The sequence below is a fragment of the Chelonia mydas genome, chromosome 5 (genome assembly GCF_015237465.2).
Source record: "Chelonia mydas isolate rCheMyd1 chromosome 5, rCheMyd1.pri.v2, whole genome shotgun sequence".
Taxonomy (NCBI): domain Eukaryota; kingdom Metazoa; phylum Chordata; order Testudines; family Cheloniidae; genus Chelonia; species Chelonia mydas.
In genome coordinates this window covers 82,240,569-82,266,955 of record NC_051245.2, presented here as the reverse complement: position 1 = coordinate 82,266,955, position 26,387 = coordinate 82,240,569, and the positions used below count along the sequence as shown (strand labels likewise).

Here is a 26,387-nt window from a genome sequence, read left to right as displayed (position 1 = left end):
TCAAACCACTCTTAATAGTAAGAAAGAAATTTATTGTTAAATAAACTTTAATATAACGGTGTGTGTGTATATATAAACTTTAACAGTTATAACTTAACTGTTTTTGAAAACTTCTGAGACTAGCTGTGAAGAACCAAATCAGTTATTGTTCTTTCAGTACTGAATCAAGCCTCAGAAACCAAAATGCAGAAGAAAACTGCTATTTAATCACCTAAAAGACATAAATAGCAGTTCACGTCTCAAGATCACAAAATTTCAGGTAACCATGCCTTCAGTTACCTGACAGCAACAAGCAAACAAACCAAAACTGACAATGAAACCTTGAAATGATCTGTCTGGACTCTTACTATTATGAAAAACCCTATGCTGAATGTAAAAAGAAAACTAGGTCATGATGTTGGATTGACAATATTTAAGTCAGTTTGAAATAAACTCAGTGTGTGTGGCGTTTTAAAGCCTACTTCATATTTATGAATTAGTCAAGCCAGTCATGTTTCACTTGAAAGTAAAAATAAGGATAAGAAGCTCTACATGTCATTAGTTATTTTCGATTGTGAAAATCATTGGTTGCATCCTTAGCTTACCTACTTCCTCTGGGGTGTCTGTAGTTTTCTTCTAGCTAGACTAATATTCACTGACTTCCTGACCCCCAACCTAACTGTGCATGTTCTCATTATCCATATAAATATCTAATCATTTTTGGAATCCTGCTAAAGTTTTGGCCTCAATGGTACCTTGTGGCAATTAGTTCCATGGGCTAATACATTTTCCCCCATAATGCATTTCCTTTTATCAATGTATTTCTTTCAGTTGCATTGGATGTCCTCTTGTTCCTATATTATAAGGCTGCGTAAATAGGATTGCCTAATTTATTGCTATGGTCCAGATTCAGCCTCATGCATTGACTTCAGGGCTTAAAGTTAGGTCAGTGCTTAATAAGAATATTGCTGAATCAAGGCCTATACCATTCATTATTATCAATACAGCTCTCATCTCCTCTCATTCATCTTCTCTCAAACTTAAGCAGTTCTAATCTTTTCACTGCTTCCAAGTCTCTAATCATTTTTATTACCAAACTCTGAACTTCTGCTGTTTCTGCAACTTTTTTCTTTCAGAGATAGTCATCAGATCTGAAAATAGTATTTGCAGTGAAGGTATATTGTTGAATTATATAATGGGGCTAGTACTATTCTTAGTGTTATTTCTTTTCTCATTCTTCATGCATCCTAATAGTTTGCTTGCTTGACTTCTGCTGCTTATTTAGTAAAAGTTTTCATTGGGCAGTCCACGATGACACCTAGGTTTCTTTCCTCAGTGGTAATCCTAAATTTAGAACCCTGCAATGTGCATGAGTAGTTGAAATGATTCCTTACAAAGTGTATGAGCCTGCAATTGTCAACAGTACATTTCTGATGTCATTAACAAAAGAGAGTGGCCTAGTGTCCAGCATACTGGACTGGGACCCAGGGACCTGAGTTCTATTTCTGGCTCTGCCACTGGCCTGTTGGGTGACCTTGGGCAAGTCACTTCACCTCTCCGTGCCTCAATTTCCCCATCTGTAAAGTGGGGATAATGATACTGACCTCCTTTATAAAACACGTTGATTTCTACTCATGAAAAACTAGGAATTATTTTTTTCACGATACAAATTCAGCTCTGTTAGGTCCTTCTCATTCTCCTCGCAGTCTTGTGCAGTTCTGATTATCCCAAATATCTTCATTTCATCAGCAGATTTATCACTTGATTGTTCATGCTTGTTTTCAAATCACTGAAATGTACCTTATACAACACCAGTTCTAGGAGGTAGAAAACTGACTTAACCAGCCTGTTGAGGATTGTCCCAGCATAGGGGACTTCCCAAATGGAATAGGGCCAAGAAAATTAGCTCTACACCACTTCCTTGCCATGCCCTAACATAAGAGTAATGGCTGAGAGAAAAGGGGCATGGCTGGAATGCCTCTGTACTCAGGTAATCCATAGCTAGTGGAATGGTTTATTGGTCCCCAAGGCTGCTCCACCTTGTTCCTTGAGACCAGACCAGCCACCAGCAGTCTGAGGATCAGGGAGCCTTCACAGCTCCTATTCTACTCCCTAAGCAGGGCTACGTGCAGAATAGGGACCTGAGAATCTGGCCCCTAGTAAGTATGCTTTGAAAAACCCACTGTTTACCTTGTGACATGTTGAAAACTGATTATTTATTCTTTATTTTCTGTCTTTTAGCCAACTTCTAATCAATGACTCCACAACTGCTTAGTTTTCTTAATAGCTTTTTGTTAGGGGCTTTTTAGAGAAGAATAGTTGTTTATTTTAAATTATCATAATTATATGCAGTCAAAATAATGTAAATGTAAACTTAACATGAGTTCTAGAACCATTCATTTCTATCTTGGTAAGTACAGTAACTCCCCACTTAATGTCCTCTCGCTTAACGTTGTTTTGATGTTACATCCCTGTTCCATTACAGAACATGCTCGTTTAAAGCTGTGCAATGCTCCGCTATAACGTCATTTAGCCGCCTGCTTTGTCCACAGCTGGCAGCCCCCCTGTGCGCCTCCCGCCCGCTGCTGGACCCCGCAGATCAGTGCCGTCCCCCTGCTTCCCCTTCCTCCTGCCCGCGGCAATCAGCGGTCTTGCGGCGTTCAGGAGGCTTGGGGGAGGAGCGAGGATGCGGCGTGCAGCCTCCTCCTGCTTGCGGTAATCAGCTGGTTTGCAGTGTTCAGGAGGATCGGGGGAGGGAGGGGGGAGGCTGCGCGGCACGTCCTCGCTCCTCCCCCCAGCCTCCTGAATGCCACAAACCAGCTGATTGCCACAGGCAGGAGGCGGGGGGAGCAGGGGGAAGGCGCTGATCCGCGGGGGCATAGGGGAGCTGATGGGGGGCTGCCAGCCCGTTTAATATCTATTTTAAATTGCTTGTTTAAAATTGTTTAAAATGTATATAATGCCTTTTGTCTGTCAAAAAAAATTTCCCTGAAACCTAACCCCCCTATTCACATTAATTCTTATGGGGAAATTGGATTCACTTAACATCATTTCGCTTAAAGTCGCATTTTTCAGGAACATAACTACAACGTTAAGTGAAGAGTTACTGTAGAAAATATGGGATTTTCAACCACGTTATACAGCAAGCGATATTGTCTGTTGTGTTTTCCCCCACACTATCAAATCACATTAGCCAATCTATATAAACCCAAATTGCCTATGTATCTTAGCAGGCTGGCGGATTCATTTTTTGTTTTTCCTCACTTTAATTCTTGTTTAATGGCATTTCATTTTCCCTATAGACTGCCACCATTGTAGTCCCCTCACATCCAACTATATGTAGGTGAAATCCCAATAGCAACATAAAAAGTTAGTACTTCTACTTTATGGAATCTCTTAGGGCCTGATACTTATTAACAGTTAGACTCTTTTATACTGCTCAGGCAGCATAAAGAAACCTTAGTGTAAATGAGAATCCAACCCTTACTCTTTGCTGCTTGTGACCCAAGTCCAAAACTCAGTTCATTCTGACTCTAATACTTGTTTTTGTGCGACAATGTCCCTTTCAGGCTATCAGCTTTTAATTTTCTCCAATGTTGTTTACTGTTGTTGTACTAACAGTGAATTACTGCTTCTTTCAGTAGTTAATAACTCTCAACTGATATATATATATAGTACAGGATGTGATTGAATTCAATAAATTTGATTTAATTTTTCTTTTCCTTATCAAAATTAGTCGCTTCTCTCTTCCTCTGTACACTCAATGGAGCCCGATCCTGCTGACATTTTCTACTAGCATAGAGCTTCCTCCCATGAGTTGTTCCTTTGACTTAAATGGAGCTAGTCACTGTAGTAAGTGCTACACCAGGTATGTTCACTTTCAAAATGAAATATTTCAAGGTTTCATTTCAAAATTTGCCTAATTTCTTTAAAAAAAATTTTTTTTAAACAAATTGTCTTGTTTCAGGTTGAACAAATAGCTTTGGCTCACCCAAAACAAACTTTGGTTTTGGTTTTGCCAGAGAGCCAAAAAATCAATTATTTGCACAGCTCTAGTGAAAGGGCAGGAAAGTGTTGAGGGTGGAGGAAGCCCCTGTACTGGAGCAGCAGGAAGGAGCTGCGGAGATAAATGAGGAGCAGTCCTTTACTGGGGGGCGGTGTCCAAAGGAAACCCTGCTTGTGTGCAGTAGCAGCTACAAGGGAAGCAGAGGAACCTTACTTTGGAGTAGGAGAAGCCATGGGGAGCAGGAGCAACTCGAGAGAAATGGGAAGAACAGAAGATCAGCTCAAGACAAGTGCAAGAAGGTGGGGTCTGCTACAGTGGGCAAATGAGGACACTGATGCCACTTCCATTATACCTGTATGTTTTGAAGACAGGTTCTCTTCTCTAAGAAGCTCCACATTCTTGGCCAGGCTTATGTGGCTTTGGCTGCTCAAAGTAGCAAATGAGGCTCAGCTCAGCTTGGTGAAAGTTATCTCAAAGTGAAGAGCTGAGCAGGTGTTCTCTGAACTGTCTCTGCATTCCTGTGGGGGCATCTCCCAAGCTGGGGCCCACTGCAATCACAGGTGGGACAGCCTGATGGAATCAGCCCTGAGTGCTATGGTCTAATTGGATCAGATTGCAAGGACAAAGGATTTTTGGGACTTCCTCCTGCAGATGAAATGTAATGAGAAATACAAAATTAATTACTGATTATGTTACACTGCTGTCCCCTTTGTGCATTCACATTGAAGTAGTTGGTCACAGATTCCTAACATCTATCAAATACTTTCAGAAGCACCATGCATACTGTGTTTTCTTTAGCCTACACACTTCCACAAAAAGATGAATGATTTGAATTGACTGATAGCTGGCATCCTTTGCACAGAGTATAATAGTACATAGTAGAAAGAGTTTGTTGGTTAACAAACTTGAAGATTTTCCCCTCCACCCACAAAAAAGTCAATATATTTGTATTTGAGGTACATCTTTACATTTACTTGCATTAAGTCTCATCTGAAATGCTAACAATGATTTTTAAAAAATTGAGGGGGAAAAATGTAGACAGCCTCATGGAATTCCAATTTCCTTTGCTTGAATCCTCCTATATTGCTTATACATAACCTGGGATCATTCTGTACCATATATTTCAATGGTGATTTCTGCTTAAAAGCTAATGGTACAATATGACCCCTGATCTTGATAATGGTTTTCAAAAGGTATTTTAACCAGATTATGTTCCATTCAGAGAGGGAGGGTGGAACTGTCCCATTCAAAATTATAATCAGGTTTTTTAAATGGTTTCTTGGAATAGTTTTTTTTTTTTTTAGGCAGGGCCTACAGGCAATGGGCCTACAGCACAATGAGTGCCAGGAAGATTGCAAAATAGGAAAGAACTAGAAACAGAGGTATTCGCTCAGATAAATACCCTCCTTTAGTATAGTTAGGAGATGCCAGAATTTAGAACTTTCAGGCTCTAATGTTTGTAAGGTTTTTCTTCCATGTTGTGATAAGAAAAGAATAAGTAGATTCCTATACAGAAAATAAGATCCTGTTCCCTCCATTAGCAAGTGTGAAAGGTTGAAGAAACCTCTGAGCTTCCCGAGTAGCTTTCACTAGCGGGCAGGTTACTATTAGAGAGTGATCTGAATAGCCTAGTTAAACGGTCACCGCTAAATGCAAGGTAATACATCTGGGAACAAGGAATACAGGCTACATTTACAGGTGGGGAGGCTGTCTTGGAAAGCAGTGACTCAGAGAAGGACTTTGCGGGTCATTGTACACAATGTCTGAGCATGAACTCAGCATAACACTGTGGCAAAAAAAAACTAACGCAATCCTTAGATGTATAAAAAGTGGGATGAAGTAGGGGAATAATCTTGCTCTATATACAGCATTGGTAAACCACTACCGGAAAACTGTGTCCAGTTCTGGTACTCCCATTTCAGGAAGGATATGGAAACAATGGAGAGAGTTCAAAGGAAGGCCACAAAAGAGATCTAAAGGTTGGAAATCAAGCCTCACATTACAAAGCTTGAAGAGTTCAATCTATTCAGTTTATCAAAGAAAAGGCTGAGAGGTGACTTGATCAATATGTCGAGGCACACACACATGAAACATAGCTAACAGCAGGGGCATTTCATTCTTGTTGACAAAGGCGTAATAAATTCAAGGGCTAGAAGCTGAAGTTAGACAAATTCAGCCTTGAAATAAGGTACAATTTTCTAGCTCTGAGGATAATTAAACATTGGAATAGCTCACCTAAAGGGGTGGTGGACTCACCATTGCTTGGAGTCTTCAAGACAAGAGTAGACATTTTTAAAAGATATGATTTAATCCAGTTCTGCAATACCATTGCCTAGCCAGTTATTCACCATTTCCTACTGGGCTTTTTTTTTCCCCCTTAGTGCAGTACTTTGAACTTGTCTTTATTAAATCTCATTGATTTCAGACCAATTCTCCAATGTATCAAGGTCATTTTGAATTCTAATCCTGCAAAATATTTACAATTCCTCCCACCTGTGTCATTTGCAAATTTTATAAGTATACTCCCAACTTCATTATCCAAGTTGTTAATGCAAATACTGAATAGTAACAGACAGCTCCCATTGTACCCCTTAACTACTCTTTGGGTACACTCTTCCAACTAGCTGTGCACCCACATTATAATTATTTCATGTAGACCACATACAACACACATTGAATATGAATCAACAATATGATGCAGTTGCAAAACAGGCTAATATCATTCTGGGATGTCAGGATAGGAGTGTCATTTGTAAGGCCCAGGAGGTAATTGTTTCAGTCCACTTGGCACTAGTGAAGCCTCAGTTGGTGTATCATATCCAGTTTTTGGCACCACACCTTCAGATGTGAACACTCTGGAGAGAGTCCAGAGGAAAGTAACAAAAAGGAACAGAGGTTTGGAAAACAGGAAAGACCGAAAGAAGTGTTTCTTCTAGAGAAGAAGAGGCTGGGGATGGACACCTGCTAACAGTCTTCAAATACATTAAGGGCAGTTATGAAGAGGCTGGTTATCAACTGTTCTCCATGTCCACTGAAGATAAGATGAGGTAATGGGCTGGATGTCCAGTAAAAGAGAGTTAGGTTGGATATTAGGAAACACTTTCTAAGGATAAGGCTAGGTAAGCACAGAAAAAAGTTAGCCCAAGAGGTGGTGGAATCCCTCTCACTGGAAGTTTTTAAGAACAGGTTAGAAAACAAAGAGCTGTCAGGGATGGTCTAGATTTACTTGGCCCTGCCTCAGCCAGTGGGGGCTGGACTTGATAACCTCTCCAAGCCCCTTCCAGGCCTACATTTTTTTTTCCTTTTTGATTTTATGAAACCCAGTGTGGGCGGGTTCCCTTGAACTCTTTTGGACCAGAAAGGAAAGTGGGAAGGATTATGTTGCAGATGAAACTGGCCTGGAGGAAAGGCAAGAGAGGGAGGTGTGGAATTAGGGGAAGTGTTTCACAGGGACGGATTAGAGGCTGCAGACAGGAAAGGGAGAAGAAGACAGCTGAGGCAAAGCCACCCAGCGCCGAGCTGGTGCATCCTGGCTGGGGAAGCCGCGGGCCTCCCTCGAAGTGTCAAGGCTGTTAAGCAAATGGAGGGGGGAGCAGCTGCGGTCCTGCCCAATGAGGAAGTATGTGAGCTGAAACCAGGCTGGGAGGAAGTAGCCGGGGCTACCACAGAAAATGAGGAAGCGAAGGTTTCGCTCACCCTGAACGCAGGTCTGGGAGGCAGCGCGCTGGGGTCGAGCCGGGACCCCCGCAGCAGGGCACAGCGGCTGCTGCCTCCGCTTCCCTTTGTGCTGCTCCCGGGCTGGGGGCGTCCCCCCGGGGGGAACCCGCCCCGCTGAGGTGTGGACGCTCCGGCAGCCTCGCCGCGGGGCTCAGCTGCAGCTTGCCCGCGGCCACCGGCTGCCTCGCTCAGCCGGGGAAGGGCGCCGCTTCCCTCCCCGCGGCCAGGATCCCGGCGGATCGCCAGCCAGCGGCGCTCCCCGTGCGCCGTGCCTAGGTAAGAGGCGCTGCCTGCTCCGGCGGGGGCTCGGGGTGGGGCGCGCTGGCAGGGGCGCGCTCGGGAGCCCGGCTGGCTGCGAAGGCAAAGACACGGGTTGCCGCTTTTGTGGCCCTGCATCTAGCCCGTCGCTAGCGGATCGGAGAGCGGGGGAAGCTTCGCGGCTGGACCGGGCTGCCGTTGTCAGGCTCAAGGTAGGAAAGGGGCGCGCACGGGATGAGTGTGGGTCGATTTCTTCCGCGTTCGCCTTCAAGGTGCTTTATAACTAACTGCCCGTCGCAGCGTCTCCCACCCTTTAAATACAGCCTGGGAGGATGTTTTGCCCCGTTCCAAGTACGTTGGGTTGCATCAAGTAACAAAACATTTAGTAGAGGGCCCCAAGTTGCAAAATTCACACACGCACTCACACAGTCACACACACACCCGCGCCAAGTTCTGAGGTGTTCAAATCTGCAGTTTTCGTTTGGGCCCATCCCTAAGATAACATTTAAATTTCCTTCACACCTAAAAGCCAAAAGTTTCCCCAACTAGGTTTCTTTGTTGCATCCTATGCTAACTTTTCATGTATAATTTGAAAAACGGTGGAGTAAATGATACAGGGAAAAATACACACCATACCCATGGCAAATCAAAAATACGAATTAGTCAGTCAAACAAAATTATTACGGACACTTTTTAAAAATACTTAATAAAGTCATAAGGAAAAAATAACACCAAAAAGCAATATAAGGAGGCATATTCCACTAAACTGCTTACTTTGAAAACAAATAAAATGTACCAGTTTGAAAGCAAACAAAAACCTCTGTAAATTACAACTGTTTTTAAAATCAACACAAACCAGTATTCAAGTAAATGAGCCTATTTAGATACATGAATGTGAGACTGATTTGTTCTGTAAATATAACAAACAATGCTCACAGTTTGCATGGGATGAAGTTATTACAGGGATTCTAAATACAATGTACTAATTCAGGGGTTTGAAGCCTGACCATTTTTTTTGGTCAAATGTCTTTGATAATTTTTTCTAAGGAAAAAAATGACAGACTAGCATTAGACACACTGAAATGAGTTGGATGCTGTCACCACTATTTATTTCAGTTTTACACCAGTGAAACTCCATTGACTTTAATAGAGTCACAGGTACGTAAAACTGGAGATGTATAGCGAGTGGTATGTCAGGCCAATTTTTGGGCCAATCCAACATTCTTTTCTTAGCCACAAATACCACTGACTTCAGTGGAGCAGGATCAAGCCCCAAATTCCCTAATTTGGCTTAATTATAAAGTAGTTTTGGAAAGCATCTCCCTCTTATGACAATTTTTTTTCCATAATTCAACAAGCCATTCACATTCTCACTTATAATTTTTGTTAATATCCTTTATTTTGGGCTTTGTCTTGCAAAGTATACTTTGTACAAAGTATTTTCATTTTCTGGACCTTTGGACCCAAATGTGCAGTCTGATCCACATGCATTGACCTTGCACAGATCTGATAAGAAGATCAGGGCCATAAACTGTTACAGCCTGAGAGCACTTGGAGAGGGTACTTTTACAGGAACTATGACTCTTTCCTTTCTCAGCCATTTGTTAAGCTTAAGACTGATAAATGCAGAAATAAGGAAGCTTGAGACATGAGTGTTTTTATTTTCTGACAGTTTTTTGTGGAGAGGAAGGTTATGAAGAAGGCCTCATCTTGAATAGATAAAACAACTTGGAATAAATGTTTTTAAACCATTTTAGGAAGATCAGAATAACTAAACTAATGACTAATATTTGCTCTTATTTTCATGTTCAGTTGAAGGAATCATTAAAATCCATAACAGTATTTTATAAAGCTTTCAGGTTTTCTTTCTACTGAAAAATATTAACGCCCAGTAAAATGAAAGATGTAAATTTTACTCGGTTACATTTCTACTTTCAAGTCATCATGGTTGTACTGATGTAATTGAGAGCAGAATTTGACCTAAAGTCGGGGGGAAAGTTATTTTTGGAAGAGGTTTATAGGTGTCTTTTAAAAAATACTAGGAGCACAAAAAAAAAACCTGTTAAAAGAGTAGTATTAATGTTATAATGTTTTCAACTTTAGTAAAAACAAGGAGGAGTCTTTGTGGCACCTTAGAGACTAACAAATTTATCTGGGTACAAGCTTTCGTGGGCTAGAACCCACTACATTGGATGCATGGAGTGAAAATCCAGGCATCCGATGAAGTGGGTTCTAGCCCACGGAAGCTTATGCCAGATAAATTTGTTAGTCTCTACGGTACCACAAGGACCCCTCATTGTTTTTGCTGATACAGACTAACACGGCTATCACTCTTTAACTTTAGTGACTACCCTATAATGGCACTGATGCATTTGATTCCTTTTTTCTCTTTGCATTTGCTATGTAAGTGCCTACTTTTGCTCCCACTAAAGTCAATGGTAAAACTGCTGTTGAAGTCAGAGGATGCAAGTTTTAGATTTTTTTAAGGCAAATTACATTTTTCTTTTCCTTTCCAAATGCTGATATGATATACTGCATTGAGATAAAACTTGGCAATAGTATTCATGTTGTATGAGTCTGATGCTGTTTGAGAATGTTATTTATGTTAATTTTGATTTTGTAAGTGTGCCTAATTAGTTAATCTACAGACTGATTCAAAACCTACTAAAGTTATTAGAAAGACTCCCACTGATGTCACCGGGCTTTGGATCAGGCCCTAGAGGCAGAGGAGGATAGGGAGTGACTAAGCCAAATACTTCCTCCATTTGCATTTGGTTAAATTCAGAGTAACCCCAGTGAAGTAAAGGAAATGAATGTAGCTATTATAGTAACTGAGAGAGCAAAATTTGGCCCTTAGAAAATATGTGAATGTTAATGGAATATTATAGATCCATTTCTCTCATTTGAGTGAAGTAACTCCACCGATAGCAGTGGAATATTCCATATTTATACACTGGTGAAACTGAGCAAAGAACTGAGCCCTGCATAATTAGTTAGCTATGGATTTCAATTAGGCTACTCAACTACTTTGTGAATTGGGGCCAAAGTGCTTAAAACCTCTCAGGATCAGGCCCTAGAAAGTTATCTCATCAGGTCTAGCTCAAATGATCGTTTATTCAGTTTTGGCCTGATCCTGTAATATCTTATCAGTGAGAGCTGTTGATCCCACATAAGTCAGTGGATCCAGTCGCGTGAGTAAAGACTTCTCTCACATGGACAAGGGTTTGCAGAGTCAGGTCCTTTAATTGCAAACTGAACAATATTGTTTTATTATAAGAAAAGAAATTTCACATTACAAATCCTATTTTCATTTGAAATAACAAGAACATTTTTTTAAATGTCTCACCTTACAGTTATGAAAATCCTCTCTTCTCTTTTGGTATATGAGTAGTCTCACTGATTACTCCCATAAGTAAAGACAAATCATGTGATTAAGTTTTGCAGGATCAGACCTTGCACACTATCTGCATAGTGGAACACCTGAGGAATACACTGAGCAATTATTACTGGTTTTGTTAGTATTATAATTTTGGAAATGCAAAAAGATATTTTGTTGCAAAGTTATAGTTAAAATTACAGAAATAAAATGCTGAAGTTAAGCTTCCAACAACAATATTAACTTGCTCATATGGTATACGTTTTTATGATTTACACCTTACAAAGAATGACAGCTAAAGATATGCATTTAACCAGAAAAAAACAAAGACAAAGTACTATGTGTGCTTTATAGCTGAATTAATGTTGCACTTGGACCCCTCATTTTTGCATTCCCAGAATTTTTGTAATTTTAAGTGAGCAATTGCAACACTTCATTACCGTGATGTTTTAACCTTAATGGAAACTAAAGTTCCCCTCCTTGGGGGTGAATCCACTAAGAGTGTACGAGGCATTGTTGTTGCAGGGAGGTGCAAATTGTGCTTCTGTAGGGCAGAGAGATCAATCCAGACCTCACTGTAGTATAAGATTATGGAGAAACATACATACATTTGATACAAAATATCACCTACTGCAGTGGAATGAAGTTATGTTATAAAGTTTTTAGCCTCTCTTTTGATTATTGTTCACATTCCAAAGTTAAAAATAGGTTATAACTTCCTGTCCATATAGTCAAATTGACTAGGTGAGCGCTGCAAGAAAAAGTATTTTAACTTTATGGTTTGCGTTTTTGTATAACTGCACATGATTTCATTTGGCTTGCACTTTTGCTGCTGTATGTTTTTATCCTTTTGCAAAGCGGTGAGATTTGTAAATTTGCAATATGAAAATTCAGCCTGTTGTAGTGAAGCAGCTCTTAGGTTGGTAATGCAGCTTACCCTGTCACGAACCCCCAGTGTGGGTGGAGATAGGTTGGGGAAGCAGGTGCAATAATGGCAGGAAGTGTAAGAATAAAAAGTGTACCAGGGAAATAAGTATTATAGAATTATACAAATACTTAAGGATTATAGAGCACAGAAGCATTTCCTAAATCTTTTTAAAAACTGCATTAAAATCCTTACCTCATAGTACAGATTCATCACAATTAGCAGTGCTTTCTTTCCCCCACATATACACATTCTTTTTTAAACCGCTTGGTTATGTGTTGTTTTAAGTTGCTGGGGTAGGTGAGATAAGACTACGTTCAAGATCCATATTCTGACCTCATCTGCACAGTCGTATGGAAGTCAGTGGAGTTCCTCTCCCTTTAAAATTATGTAACTGAGAGCAGAATCAGACTTTAAGGTAGTTAATTTTAAAATTTACACCACTGAATTAGAAGTGATCAAATTCTGCTCTCAGTTACACAAATTTAAATCAAGAGGGACTCCATGGACTTTGATGGAATTACTGTCAATTTAAAATGATGTCACAGAGGGAAACTGACTCTCTAGAGTTACTTTTAATTTAAATTAGTGAATTGAGAGTAGAATTTGGCCCAAAGCACAGATAGTTTTTCAAAGTTGTACTATATTCTGATACAGCAACATTTACATTAAAAATCTAGTGTGGGAGTTTTATATGTAAAGATCAGGAAAATGCACAGTAGTCTGATTTGCACTCAACCAGTGCAGGTAATGCTCTTAGAGCTCTTGTGCATTTCAGTACTCCCACTTTTAAAAATGTGGCCTGTATCATTTATGTGTAAACTCAGACTGTTTATTTCACTCAATCAAATCGATGATTTTGACATGGTGGGAAGAACTTTTGAATATAAAATCTCCTCCAACATCTAAGCCTTGTTACATATGATACGTTTAAAAGAAGATGATGGACAATTAATGCAATATATGCCTGAGTTAAAAGGGGAAAATTTACTGCACATCAAAGCAGATATGTGAATTCAATAGGATGCCTTTTGCTAGGAGGGCTGTAAAACAGATAGTAGCATGTGGCAATTATTTTTGTAAATCAGATACCTGGGTTAGCTGCCTTTTAGATCAAGAGGATGTCCAATAAATTGACAAGAAATATGTTATTTTTATCCAAACTATGACCATTTTTTGTTTAAAATAGAGTCCCTGGTCTGAGGTTGTCAGGGTGCCAGGAAGCCATGTATGGAAAAAGTGATTGGTAAAGAGGGAACTCTTTTGGAGTGACAGGTAAATCTTTCATTCTCGGTTCTGATGGGGGCTTTGTGTGTCATGCAATGCCTGGATAAACTGGACTTGATGAGTGGACAGAAAGAATAGTACAGATCTGATGGACATAAAAATCCCCAGAGAAGTGATACAGAAAAAAGTGCCAAAAGAGGAGGGCACAGTTTCCACCATAATATCCACTGGATATTTTTATATGTAGTAGCAACAGTAGGCGTGGCTACTGTTTAGTAGACGCATCCCATGCCCAAACAAAGGAAAAGGACCACAACATCAGTACTCTAGAAGCAAATTCCTATATTGGCTTTTTTCTGGCAAGTGTCGAGCTGCACTGACCATGAAGTCAGCAAGTAACCTGACTTGGTGTTCCAGCAACTCTCAGTGACCTCAAGGGTAGTCAAACCATCATAAGCCCAGGAGAAAGAAAAAGCAAGTGACCAGCCAATCAGTGGTGAAGTTGTTCTGAGCGGGATTGATTAGAGGATGAGGGAACAAGAGCAGCTTGGAAAACAAGAGCAGATATTAGAGAATATTTTAGAAGCTTTAGGGATATGGAGATCTAACAGGTGCCAGGTAATCATAATACTCTGATCCAGATCCAGCAGCTAGGATAGAATGAACCTCAGTGGTACCAGTATTGGTCATTGTTTCATACCTGATGTAGTGGGCACTATACAGTCATTTACATTCAGATCACTTTGCAACACAATAGCTAATATTGCTCAGAAGACAGCACAAGAGAACACTTTTGGCTACCAAATATTTTCCCCGCCTGGCAGCTTCTTATAGTGGCAGCAATGCAAAAACTACAAACATATTGCCTATTGGCCCAGAACACTCTGGGGCCAGGTGCATCCTCTTTCTGCCGAGAATGAGAAAGGGGCCTTTATCAAGAGAAATTTTCCTCCCATTGTGAAACTATTTTTGATTGCCTCATAAAGTAAAGCAAATAAATTTCAGCAGTTTTAGCTGAACTGTTTGTTCTGTGGATACAGAATAGTGTCCACAGGACACAAAGCTAGATCTTCTTTAGAATAGTTTAGACTGGTGACACACTGAAGTACTAGGAGTGGTTAGAAGCCTTTCATTCCACAACATGTCCTCCAGATATGTGTCTTGGTTGGCTGAAGGCCAGCCAGGAAGAACTGGCTCCACTGCTGGAGGAAAGGGTAAATGCCTCTTTTAGGGAGACAGGTTGATGGCTCCTCTTACAGAAGCCATTATGTGGGCTTTGCTTAAGAAACCAACCCTTGATGTTCACAATCTGACTAACCGTTAGCCATAACATCCTCTATTAGCAACATTTTTATTTTTTCTTTGGCTCTTTCTTGGTGGAACCCTTTCCTTTGGGACTGAACTTGTCTGCCAGCATGACTGTCTGCATGGACACGGGGAAATGTAAATTGTACCCTTTCTACACCAGTGAGGGTTAATCTCACCTGTTTCCTGTTGATACCTTAATCTTAAAAAAATTAGACTAACTCAGTATACTTCAGCAAAGTTTACCAGGAACATTGCTGGAGAAGCTTTTCAGTGTACTGTAATCCTTTCTGTCCTAGGAGATGAGAAGGCAGACTAACTTGTTTGTGCAAGTCCCATCTTAGTTTCGCACTTAATTCGCAGTATCTTATTTAAAAGTGTGTTTATCAGTAAAGATCTTGTGTCAGGTGACATCTCTCTGAATGAGGAAAGGGCCTGATTCTGCCACTTGCATTTTCATTGAGTTGAATCTTAGTCGAATATGACTATTCACAGAGCAAGGTAATTCTCAGGCAAGGTAAGGACAGTAAAATGGGCCTAAAGTGAGCAAAGTGCCCGTTTAGATGCCTGTCTAGTTTAGTATTAATCTGACTTGATGTGATCTGAGAGACAACCCAAAGAAGAAAAATACCTGGAGAGACTCAACACTAGAAAATAGTTTAACAGCAAGTTTCAGTGCAATGAATGAATTAGCCTGTGATTTAAGCCTTCTTACTTTAAGAATACATGGTTATGGTGGTTGATAATACCTCTTTATTTAAGGAGAACACTATTATTTATATGTAGGGTTTTTAGAACTGAATTTAAGGCTGAGATGTTCAAAGCTGAGTAGGGGAATGGGAGTCAAAATTCTTTAGGCAACTTTGAACATCTCAGCCTGAAACTACTAGTTTAAAAGATGCTGTGAAATCCTTTGCTGGGTCAGATAGGACAGTGTATTATTATAAGGAATGTGATTATTATTCCAACCAAATTTTTCTAAATGACCCTTGTAGCACTGATTAATTTAAAAAATGCACCACTAATTTTGCCCTCGGCCTACATTTAAATAAGGCTGTGCATGCATGTCACCCACTGTAATGCCCTTGCACAATTCTTTTTCAAGTAAGCAGATGTTCAGTTTTTGCTGAAGCACCTCTCATTCTGAGGGAGGGCTTGTATTTTCTCCCATCTCCTGTTTTGTTTCTGGTGAGATCCTCCTTTACTAGGCAGCCTCAGCTTCCAGAGTTGATACACTTGAGTTCAGAGGGGTAACTAGTGTCCTGGAGCCCATGCTAGAATATCATAAACAAGGATGAGTCAAACCCAGCGTTTGAAGGGATGGTGTGCTCACACATCCAGATTTAGGGCCTGAGCCTGCAAGATGCTGAGTCGATCCTGAATGAGGCCAAGCAACCACACAACCAGTTGCAATCTGTGGGAGTTAAGGATGCACACCACTATAAGGAGGTGCTCAGCATTGTGGCTATTTCTTTTGTTTGGCAATCAGGCTGAATATCTCCAAGGTTAGCCTTTCTGGAAATTGAGTGTTCCTCTCCTACAGCATTCCAGTACTTCAGTTTCTTCTCCTGCATGAACCCAGGAAGCACAGGGGTACATCAAACAATTTTCTTTAAAGTTAACGTCAATAAAAGAGTTGGGTGAAAGTTTGATTTGTATTTTATCCTTCCTTACTGGTTTGTCATAATGGCCTAGGGATTACAATTCTGATCTCCTCTAAAAGGAGAATAAGCTCCATCTGGAAATGTGCTTCACTGCCATATTTACTGCCACTGCCTCGCTGGTCCTGAAAATATCCAGGGCATTGGATAGACAGTTATGGTTATTTTTAGTGTTTCTCCTTGCAAATGTACTGAGAAAGTTCTTGTTTAATTCCTAAATTGCTTTTCCCAATTCTGCAAGTTCATTTCGCAGTTCACCCCGCTCTGCTGTAATGGTTTCTTTTGGTTTCTATGTTTAGCATCCCAACTATGTTGTTTTATTTTCACTTGTTATGTGTTAGCATTTCTCTTTATTTGTATCCTTTTCAGTTGCTGCTTTTTTTCTTTTCTGTGCTACTGTACTTTACATTTTTGATAAATTGTGCCTAAACATAAGGCATAGAAAACAGCAGAGGACAAACTTCACTTTATACCAAAGTATGACGAGAAATCAAGTGGGTTCAAACATGGCCAAGGCTATGGCAGGGTTCAAAAAAGAACTAGATAAGTTCATGGAGGATAGGTCCATCAATGGCTATTAGTCAGGATGGGCAGGAATGGTGTTCCTAGCCTCTGTTTGCCAGAAGCTGGGAATGGGTGACGGGATAGATCACTTGTCTGTTCATTCTCTCTGGGATATCTGGCTTTGGCCACTGTTGGAAGATGAGATACTGGGCTAGATGGACCTTTGGTCTGACCCAGTTTGGCCATTCTTTTGTTTTTACCTTCTTATTGTTTTTGTACAGTTCTCTGCAGTGTTCTGCCTCCAAGTGCTTGCTGTATCATAGAATTAATTGTTTTAAACTAAACTTGGCTTGAAAAGTTCTCTCTGGGACTACAGTATATTATATATTCAGATTCAGCCTTGGGCAAACATTTATGTCTTTGTTATTTAAAATCTCAAAATATGAGTTTATGCCTCTAATACTCACTATGGGTTTAAATGAAGTCAATGGAAAGTCTTCCATTGGGCCTGATCCAAAGCTCGAGATCAATCAGCCTGAACCTGCTCTATTTGACATCAGTGGTAGCTCTGCCTCTGTCTTTGACAAGAGCAAAATTGGGCCCATAATTGTATATATATATATAGTCTCAGACTTTACAATACACACGTAATTATGCTCATTACATTATATAGTATTATTATTCAGTGTATGACAATACACTGTATGACAGTGTAAGAATTTTAGAAAACAAGTGTTTTTCCTACAGTGGAACTGAATTCATAACAAAAAATGGACACAAGGTATCATAAAAAGTCTTGCTTGCATATACTGTAATTTAGTTTGATAATTCTTTAAGAATTAAGGTTGGCTGTTGGTTCCATGAACTGATTATATTACTGTGCTCCCCGATACAGGCTTTGTCAGTATTGTCAGCTTGATCGTAGAATAAGAGTTAATGAACATTATTACAATGTAATCATTGGGAACACACAACATCAGTTGGAGTCAATGAGAGTTCTGTGTGTGCAACTAGAGGCAAATCCTGCTCCTTTTCCACCCCATTTACTCAAGCTGTGCACTGGGTCTAGTATCAAACCCATTACACATCTCTGTGGTGCTTGCGTATTTGGTATGCTTGTTTAATTGTCAATGCACAGGAAAATCTCATTCATGTGCAAGTATTGAGGAGTAGCCAGTCTACAGGACAGTCCACCAGAAATAACTGAAATGCTTTCCATTCAGCATTAGCAAATCCCCATCAGGTCCTAATTTTGGCAGCTGGCAGAGTGGATACCATGCATTGAAAATCGTTTTGCCTATAAGGGATCATTCTTCTATCCAAATGTTGCAATTTGTGTCTCAGATGAAATGTTTGCTTTCATAGAGGGCATCTTTCTGCCAGAGGCACTGGATGCTTCATGTCAGCATAAGTATTCTCTGGGCAGGTAGCAAAAGGATGATTTAATAACCACTAAATATGTGATTTGTTTTTAAAAAAGCAGAAGTAATATTTTAAACTAAATGTAAAAGGAAATAGTAGGGCCCTACTTTAGCTCCACTGAAAAAAGATATAATCAAGGGGACACTCACTATGTGAGGCACAAATGCCAGGCAATTTTTCAATAACTTGCTTTATTTAAAGGACCTGATTAGGATGACATGATTTTCAAACCAACACCTGTCAAAGGGTTGTGGGAGAGGGGAGAGTCCACCAGTCATGGTCTTGTTGGGGAGGTGAAGATTCAAGTGGGAGAATTTTGGGATCAAAAGGGGGGAGGGGGTTGAGGTGAGGTGAGGTTCTGCTCCTCTCTCTCCTCTCCCCAGCCTCAGCACAGAAGCACTAGGAGTGGCACTGAAGCAGCTTTATAAATGTCAAAACCAGTCCCATTTTTTTATAACCCAAAGCCAGGAGAGCTCTCAAAAGAACCAGGAAATTCTTGGTTTTTTTCCAGGTATCATAGAATCACAGGGTTGGAAGGGACCTCAGGAGGTCATCTAGTCTAACCCCCTGCTCAAAGCAGGACCAATCCCCAATTTTTGCCCCAGATCCCTAAATGCCCCCCTCAAGGATTGAACTCACAATCCTGGGTTTAGCAGGCTAATGCTCAAACCACTGAGCTATCCCTCCCCCAGGGTATCTACTCACCCTATTGGTGGGAGGTACAGTGTTGCCAACTCTTGTGATGTCTGCTATTTCTTTTTAAATCCCCATCTCCTGAAGTCATCTGATTACATGAGAATCTCAACTTTCACTTAAAATAAAAAGGAAGTTTCTAGTCCATGTGCTTGCAGAGAAAAGCTTGACAATGTGAACCCAAAAGGCTCAAAGACCAGAAGGCAAATACAAAATTTCTTTTCTTTAACATATCATTATTTTTAAGCCAATTTAATGGTATTTTGGACCCATTCATGATTTTTGAATGCTTGGGGTTGGCAATATTGCAATATGTGAAAGGCCAGGAGAAGGGCTGTCCATGACGTGTCACAAAAAAAAAAAACAGGAAAAAACACTGTTTTCTGTATAGCTGAGAAAATACACTGGGACAGGTGCTGAACACAAGGACATTCCCAAATTTCAGAGACATGAGATTACCTTAAACCCATTCCTGCTCCCAATGATGTCAATGGCAAAGCTCTCATTGACTTCAGTAAAGAGGAACTTTGGGTCCAAGATATGACTAGTGGTTCAAAGATCTTCTTCTGTATAAGAGTCAGCATATAGTATGTCCTGTTCCCAGACCAAAACTTAATTAAATTGGAGTTATGTTTAAGAATACACATCACTCTCCTAAATGATTTTTTGTTAAAGGCTTACAGGAACATTTACAGCTTAGAAACAACCACAAGAAATTCAGGCAATTCAAAGTTAAGGGTGAATGTAACTGAAACTCAACTACTTTAAAGTATGAAAATGCACAGGAAGGGTACCCCTCAAACAAGATGATTTTTATCTCAAAAGTATGGAAGCAGAGTAAGTGTTGAGGCAGTGGTGAAAATGGAACTTGCTATTAGGGTTGTCAATAGACTTTCAGAATGTTACAATCAGAGGTGCAAAGGACAGCATGCTATGCAATGAGGAAAGTTTTTGGTACCCAAGAAAGGAGTATCTTAGAGTTTGAATTACAATCAACAGCAGAGACAAATAAAGAGTAATTGAACATTTGCAATAGAAGTTAGGTGATACTGGAGTCAGAAACAACAGCCTAGTACTTAAAGCGATCAAAGAGGATGGAAGTGGTCGGAACTACTTTGGGTCAAGAGTAAGATCTCTATCTACCAGTTGCTTTATTGCCACTGAGAGCAGGGAAACCAAATGTTGGGCGGGTTGGGTTGGGGGAAGGGTGAAGGTGACTGCAGGCTTTGAGGTGGGTGGAGAAGCACTGGGTGAAGTCTGCAAACATACTGCCTTAGGCTTTCATACATAATGCAGTCAGCCCTCCAAGGAAACCGCAGTGTGCTACATGAAATTTATTGTGGATCCCATGGAGGTCACTCTGAATCAGTATTGAACTATGTTTCAGCATGATGTTCAGGGGCATTGTGAGGAAGTGCCATCTATTGGATGAGATATAAAATCAAACTCTTGACCACTTGTGATCGTTAAGGATCCCAGGGATTTTGTGTAATAAATAGAAAAAGTAGTCATTCCAGTTTGCATGGCTGAGATTCAGTTACTCTCCTAAACTGCATATTATTAAACAGCTACTAAGTTCCTCAACTTTTGGATAATTTTCCCTTTTTCCTTTCCTTGGGCTTATTGTGAATAAAAACTCACTTTTATAGTAGACAGTGAAAACAAAGGTAATCCTGAACCAAATTAACAATATAATCTAAACAATATAATCTAGGCACAGGAAAGTTACTAGCAATCATAATATGTCATGTGTGAAAAATATGAAGATGAGAAATGAGAATTGACTTACTGATATTTTAAATCCATCATACTTGTTAAAAATACTGTAAAAATGTAAGTTTCTGCTTTCAAAGTGGAAAAAAATAAGTATGGATTTATAGCACCTCTGTAACTACCCCAATTTACAACAGCATCAAAGGTAGTATTAAAGAATTCTATGGACTATATATTAACCTCAATCCACACACAACTTACAGATATAGATAGCTAATGGCGAGAAATATTTGGATGTTATCCTTGTGTGTTATAAATGTTATATTGCGGGTGCTCCATTGCATGCTAATCCTACTACACTTTTTCTGTCCATGGATCAAGGGCAGTTTATGGATTTTAATGCATTAACCGGGTTGTTCTGATGTGAGGCCAGAGTGATGTGTAATATACTGTATATTTCATCTTGGTCCAGATCTTCAGCTGGTCTCTGTTGACATACCTTTATTGATTTCAACAGAGCTATTAATTTACAGTAGCTGAGGATCTGGCTCCTTTTACTTACAAATAGCAAAGTGCTATCGCTTCGTGTTTTTAATAATCTGTCACACCAGTTCACTACAGAATAGAGGCTGATGCAGAGCAGGTATGAAATGCTCACAGCTGGATCGGCTAGTCTTGAAACTGCCACCAAATATATATTCTCCTTTAGAAGCATGCTTAACTCCTTTAAGTATTAATGGGTGTTATATAAGGAGAAAATATACACCTAGTTGTTAGACCAAAAATTGGAGTACTGTTTGCAGATTAGCTAATTTTGCTTGAAAGAATATTAACTAGGCCAAAATCCTACGTATACTGACTTATCATTTCGAGTACAAAGGAATTCCTCAAAATCGGTATCTAATTCGTTTGGAAGAGTAATATAGGAGGCAGTCGTGCATAAAATATTTTAGGAAAAAGTTGTACACTAATGCTGTTCAAATTTCTCTTCAATATGTAATCAGATAATTGTGAAAGTTAAAGGTGTAAAAGATCTATTGAATGATGTTTTTGCTAAGAGAGGCTTGTCCCTGTCAGCATATATTCATTTTGTGCAGTCTAGTTTTAAATGTTCCAAACTATAAGAGTTCCCACTACTTCCTTGGAAGTCCATTGCAGCATGCTACATCTTGTTGGTAGAAAGTTTTTGTTTTTGTTAAAGGTATTCAGCCTACATCTTCTTTTTTCTTAATTTCATCCTATTACACCCAGCTGTATCCTTGTGCATTACACTAATTCCTCTACACCCTTGTTTTTCACGCTGTTCAAATATGTACAGATTTTATCAAGCAAAACCCCACTTTATTGCCAGTTAGCCATGTTTTTAATATTCCCTCACAATTCAGTTCCTTTACTTCTGAGATTATGGCTGCAAGAGCAGACTAACTTGCTGTCCCCAGGTTTCTTTCAGCATTATTGTTTCTTCTCCTTACTGATTTTCTTATTATTTTTATTCTATAGGTGCCAGATCTGTTGTGCTGGGTACTATAAAAATGTATCACAGAAAGATGGTCCCTAAGTAGAAGAGGCAATAGGTGGACATAATGGATGTCATAATGGGGAGGGAACACAGACATAGCTCCTCTGTAACTTCTTCCAAATTAGTATTATCTGTGACTGTAATTAATGTGCCACTAAACTCTAGTATAATTTATGTTTTGTATTTCTGTTTTTTGGATGTGTATATGATCTCAGTCTGTGGGGAAAGACCTACTTCCCTGATGTTATGCTGTTTGCCATATGGCAGGGGTACGCAACACTGACTGCCTTATTGGTAACTTAGCCAGCCACCCATCCGTGGTGGCACCTAATTTGCTTATAATTTTACATATATATATATTGTTTTAAATTTAAACCAACCATAATATTTGCTTATAGTTCTATGTTCTTTGATAGATTATTGTGACAGTTACAGGGCAAGGTGTATACTTAGACCCCTTTGCTGTCCCTCTTAAACTCAGACCTCTGGTTAACAGACTTTGTTTCCTGATTCAATCAGTCTTAGACTGAATCTTAGGGCTGCAGTCCCCTATTTCCCAATTGTGTTAACCTGACAGACCTAACTCTATTTGGCAGCTGCAAGAAATTTTCTTGCAGAGCCTATGACCAGCAGCTGATTAAAGTGCCTCACAATAGCTTTTTCAAAATCAATGTATTGTTTGTTCACCCAAACGATATAACAAGCCAACAAAGTTAAAATAACAAAAGGTCTATATGCCTGGATCTTTTCGTTTCCTTGCACATTTTGGTAAGTGCTACTTAGCTCAGGTACCCACACTTCTGGGCTGGAGGTGTGGGGGCAGACTGCCCTGCTGCAGTTTCTCTATCCTAGTGTCTCTCCTGCAGTGTCTGCTCTGAGTAGCTGCTGCTCACTTACAAATCCCCCTTTTTACAGTTCGGTTTCCTGTGGATCTTGGCCCCCAGCCTGGAAATATAAGCCTGCTAATCTTAAGGAAGCCAGGCCCGGGGTAGGTAGGCACTTTCCACTTAATAGCCCACTCATTTTTTTTCTTAAGGGCCTTTGAATTATTTTTCCTGCTTCACCCGCCTCCCCCGCCCCCCAATATCTTATTTATAATCATTGTTTTATTTCCCAACAGGCCCATACTGACTACTGAATTGAATCAGTCTAGTCACACATTCCAATAGCCAATGCAGAGCCAGATGGGGTTATCTTAATAGCTAGGTCACACATTTATAAAATTGTTACAGATTAACTCCGTTCTCCACAATAATCGATACTGCTTGTTGTCGGAGTGACCACAAGTAAAACACCACACTTGATAGCTTGGTCCTCACTATCCTGTTTCACAGGTAGGGCAGTTTAAGGTGCATGGACTGCAGCTAGCTCTAAAGTCACACATTATGTATTCCTGCCCTCTGTTATGGTACTTTTTTCCCTTCTCACTTTGGCCCAAATACTTTCCCCTGTGAAAAGACTAAGGATAAGATTATGACACTCTTACTCATGCTGAGTAGTGCCAAATGCCATGAGTAGATCATTGAAATAAATGAGACTACTTGCGGATTAAGGTACTACTCCATGTGAGTAAGAGTTCCAGAAGCTGTCCCGAAGTAAATGGGCTTTGCACAGTATAGTTCCCTGAGGACTGGGGAAGACAGATCTTCCCTGGCTCTCCTTCACATTTGCATGTACACCTCTGCATGGAGTTCTGGTCTGCATTGTTATGCATCCCTTGGCTATTCCCTCACACCTCTCCTACCCTGTCCTGGCATTGCCCATTACCCCCCACTCCACATTAGTCTGGATGGAATCTTGGTAGGATCTAGGGTGCCAGGCAATGATTTTGAGGGAAACACACTGGGCTCCTACGGTGGTTTAGGAGGAGGGGTAAGATTTGTGCCATAATCAACTTCTCTTAGTTGCGACTGGATTGTTGATCCTGTCATTGTATTTGAATCCCAGAAAGAAAGGCAAGTCAGTTATGTGGGAAACCACTGTAAAAGGAACAACTCCAGAGAGAGAAGTTGTCTAGTGCGTTTCATGTGTGTTTTTGTACCGGTGCATATCTATGTGCCATTATATCAAACATTTAAACACTGTCACTTGACCTGAATATACCTAACAATTCTTGAAGAAGAATTCAGGCATACCGAAGAAACTCTTACTGAACTCTATCAAAGTTACTATATCACCTTGCAAGCTCATGTCTAATTTGTGATTCTCTGCTATAGTTATGAATAAATGGATTATAAATATTAAAGAGGCCTATAAGGATTCTTGCTGTTGTTATTTCTGTTATGACTGAGAAATCTTCAGCTTTTATTAAATGGAACTTCTTATTTTTGTGTGCTGTAACAATCTTTATTTCATCTTCTAAAAAATTAAGAGCTAATGCTATGTCCCTGAGGCCAGTCCTAGCATTCTGTCTTCAGCCATTCACAGTGCAGCTGTGCAGAGTGTGTAGCTGTCTCTTGGTTAAACTATGTGGCTTTTGTGTGTCCACTAGCTGCAGTGAGAAATGGAAAGGTCTGTGAGATTGTTACATGTATGGACAGATAAACATCTAAATGCAGAAAAGCAATGCACTGGTGACATTATGAGAGTAACCAACCAAATCTCAGTGGGGTATTTCACAGAAACGGTTATAAGAAACTTCCTGTTTCAACTATTATCTACATTAAACTTATGTATTTACTCATATAGAAAGCCTATCCAGAATGTAATTTGCATGGCTTTCCAAGCTATCCAGGTTTTAGAAGGTTAAGGATACGGGATCCACATTGGACCAACTTATTTAGGGGAAATATTAGCTTGCTGGAGAGAAGTGGCTGTAGAGCTGCCTGGGAGGAGAAGAGAGCTCCTGTGAATGAGCTCCTTGTCTCTTGTACTTTTCACCTCCTAACCTGTGAGTGGCCTGTCTTCCTCATTCTGTGACCATGAAATCCCTGTTTCCACAGAGCAGAGCCATAATTGAATGGGGAGACAGATCATCACATCTTGGCCTAACGGATGCGACATAATTTTTACCTAGGAAGGGGGTTCTCCTTGCCCCAGTCACCATTGTATAGTATTAATAATCCTCATTCTTTCCTGGCTGTACTTCTGGATGGAGCTGTCACTGAGGAGATCTAGAGCCAGACCCTCATCTGATGTAAATTGGCATAGCTCTATTAAAGTCAGTGGAGCTATATGAATATTTAGTAGCTGAGAATCTGGCTTGTAAACCTGCAACCAATTCATAATTCTTCCCTGCCTCACTGATGCTCTCTCACACTACTGGGGGAGATACACAGAGCTAAACTTTAACTCAAAGCCACATTCCTGCCTGGATGGCATGTGAGGGACTCCTCAAGGGGAATTCTGGTAGACTTTCGCATAATTCACCCTTGCCCCAACTCTGACACCCCAAGGGAGGGTTGAGCATGTGCTCATTTCCATGCCCAGCATCTGCGCGAACTAGTACTGAGGGAGGTGGCAGGGGCACTGCCTCTTGGTGAGTCCTGTTCCACAGATGAGGTTAGCTCTGCACAATGCCTATTCTCTCTAGCCATGCAATGACTGGCTCTTGCACAGCTACACAAAGCTGGGGGGAAGGCTTCTTGCACCCTCTTTTTCTCCTTGAACACCTGCACTGGGCCAGTCACAGTCTCATCCTAAGTATTCACTTAGAGGTTGCAAGAGGAAAGACAAACCAAAAAACATTCAGTGCATCCTTCAACACCATTCCCCTAAGCTCAGTTAGCTAAGTTGCAATATGATATTTGAGCCAGCTGGAATTCATGACTCTGTGCTGGGAATGGGGATGCCACATGCCCTTTTATAATACTTAATGTGCATGCTAAAAATGCTATATAAGGGCTAGATAATATTATTCCAAGATCAGTGCCCAGGCGGAAGTACCCCTTTAGAAGTAGCATATAGCTCCATAGCCCAAGAGCTTCTGTTCTCCAGTAGATGTGAAGCCTGTTTGATGGCTCTTGTGAGTTGCTCTTCTTCCAGAACAAGTAGAAGAACGTTTCCTTTCTCACCTCCTTTGAAAGATGCTGCTTGATGGAATGATATAGGTTTAAATCGAACTTAAAATATTCCCTCCACCC

The 26,387-nt window shown here is 40.3% G+C and overlaps 1 protein-coding gene across 4 annotated transcripts in view; it reads left to right on the top strand.

Annotated features, from left to right (window-relative positions):
• The first annotated feature begins 7,368 nt into the window (after positions 1–7,368).
• Positions 7,369–26,387, top strand: part of SYK (spleen associated tyrosine kinase) — a 76,443-nt gene continuing 57,424 nt past the window's right edge. Inside the window, exon 1 of one of the 4 annotated variants that reach the window (XM_037901672.2) lies at positions 7,369–7,978. The gene's annotated coding sequence lies outside the window, so the exon portion shown is untranslated. Of the gene's footprint in view, positions 8,173–13,455; positions 13,537–26,387 lie in introns of those variants that run through there. The other 3 variants (XM_007056784.4, XM_043546754.1, XM_043546753.1) reach the window with 3 other exon arrangements.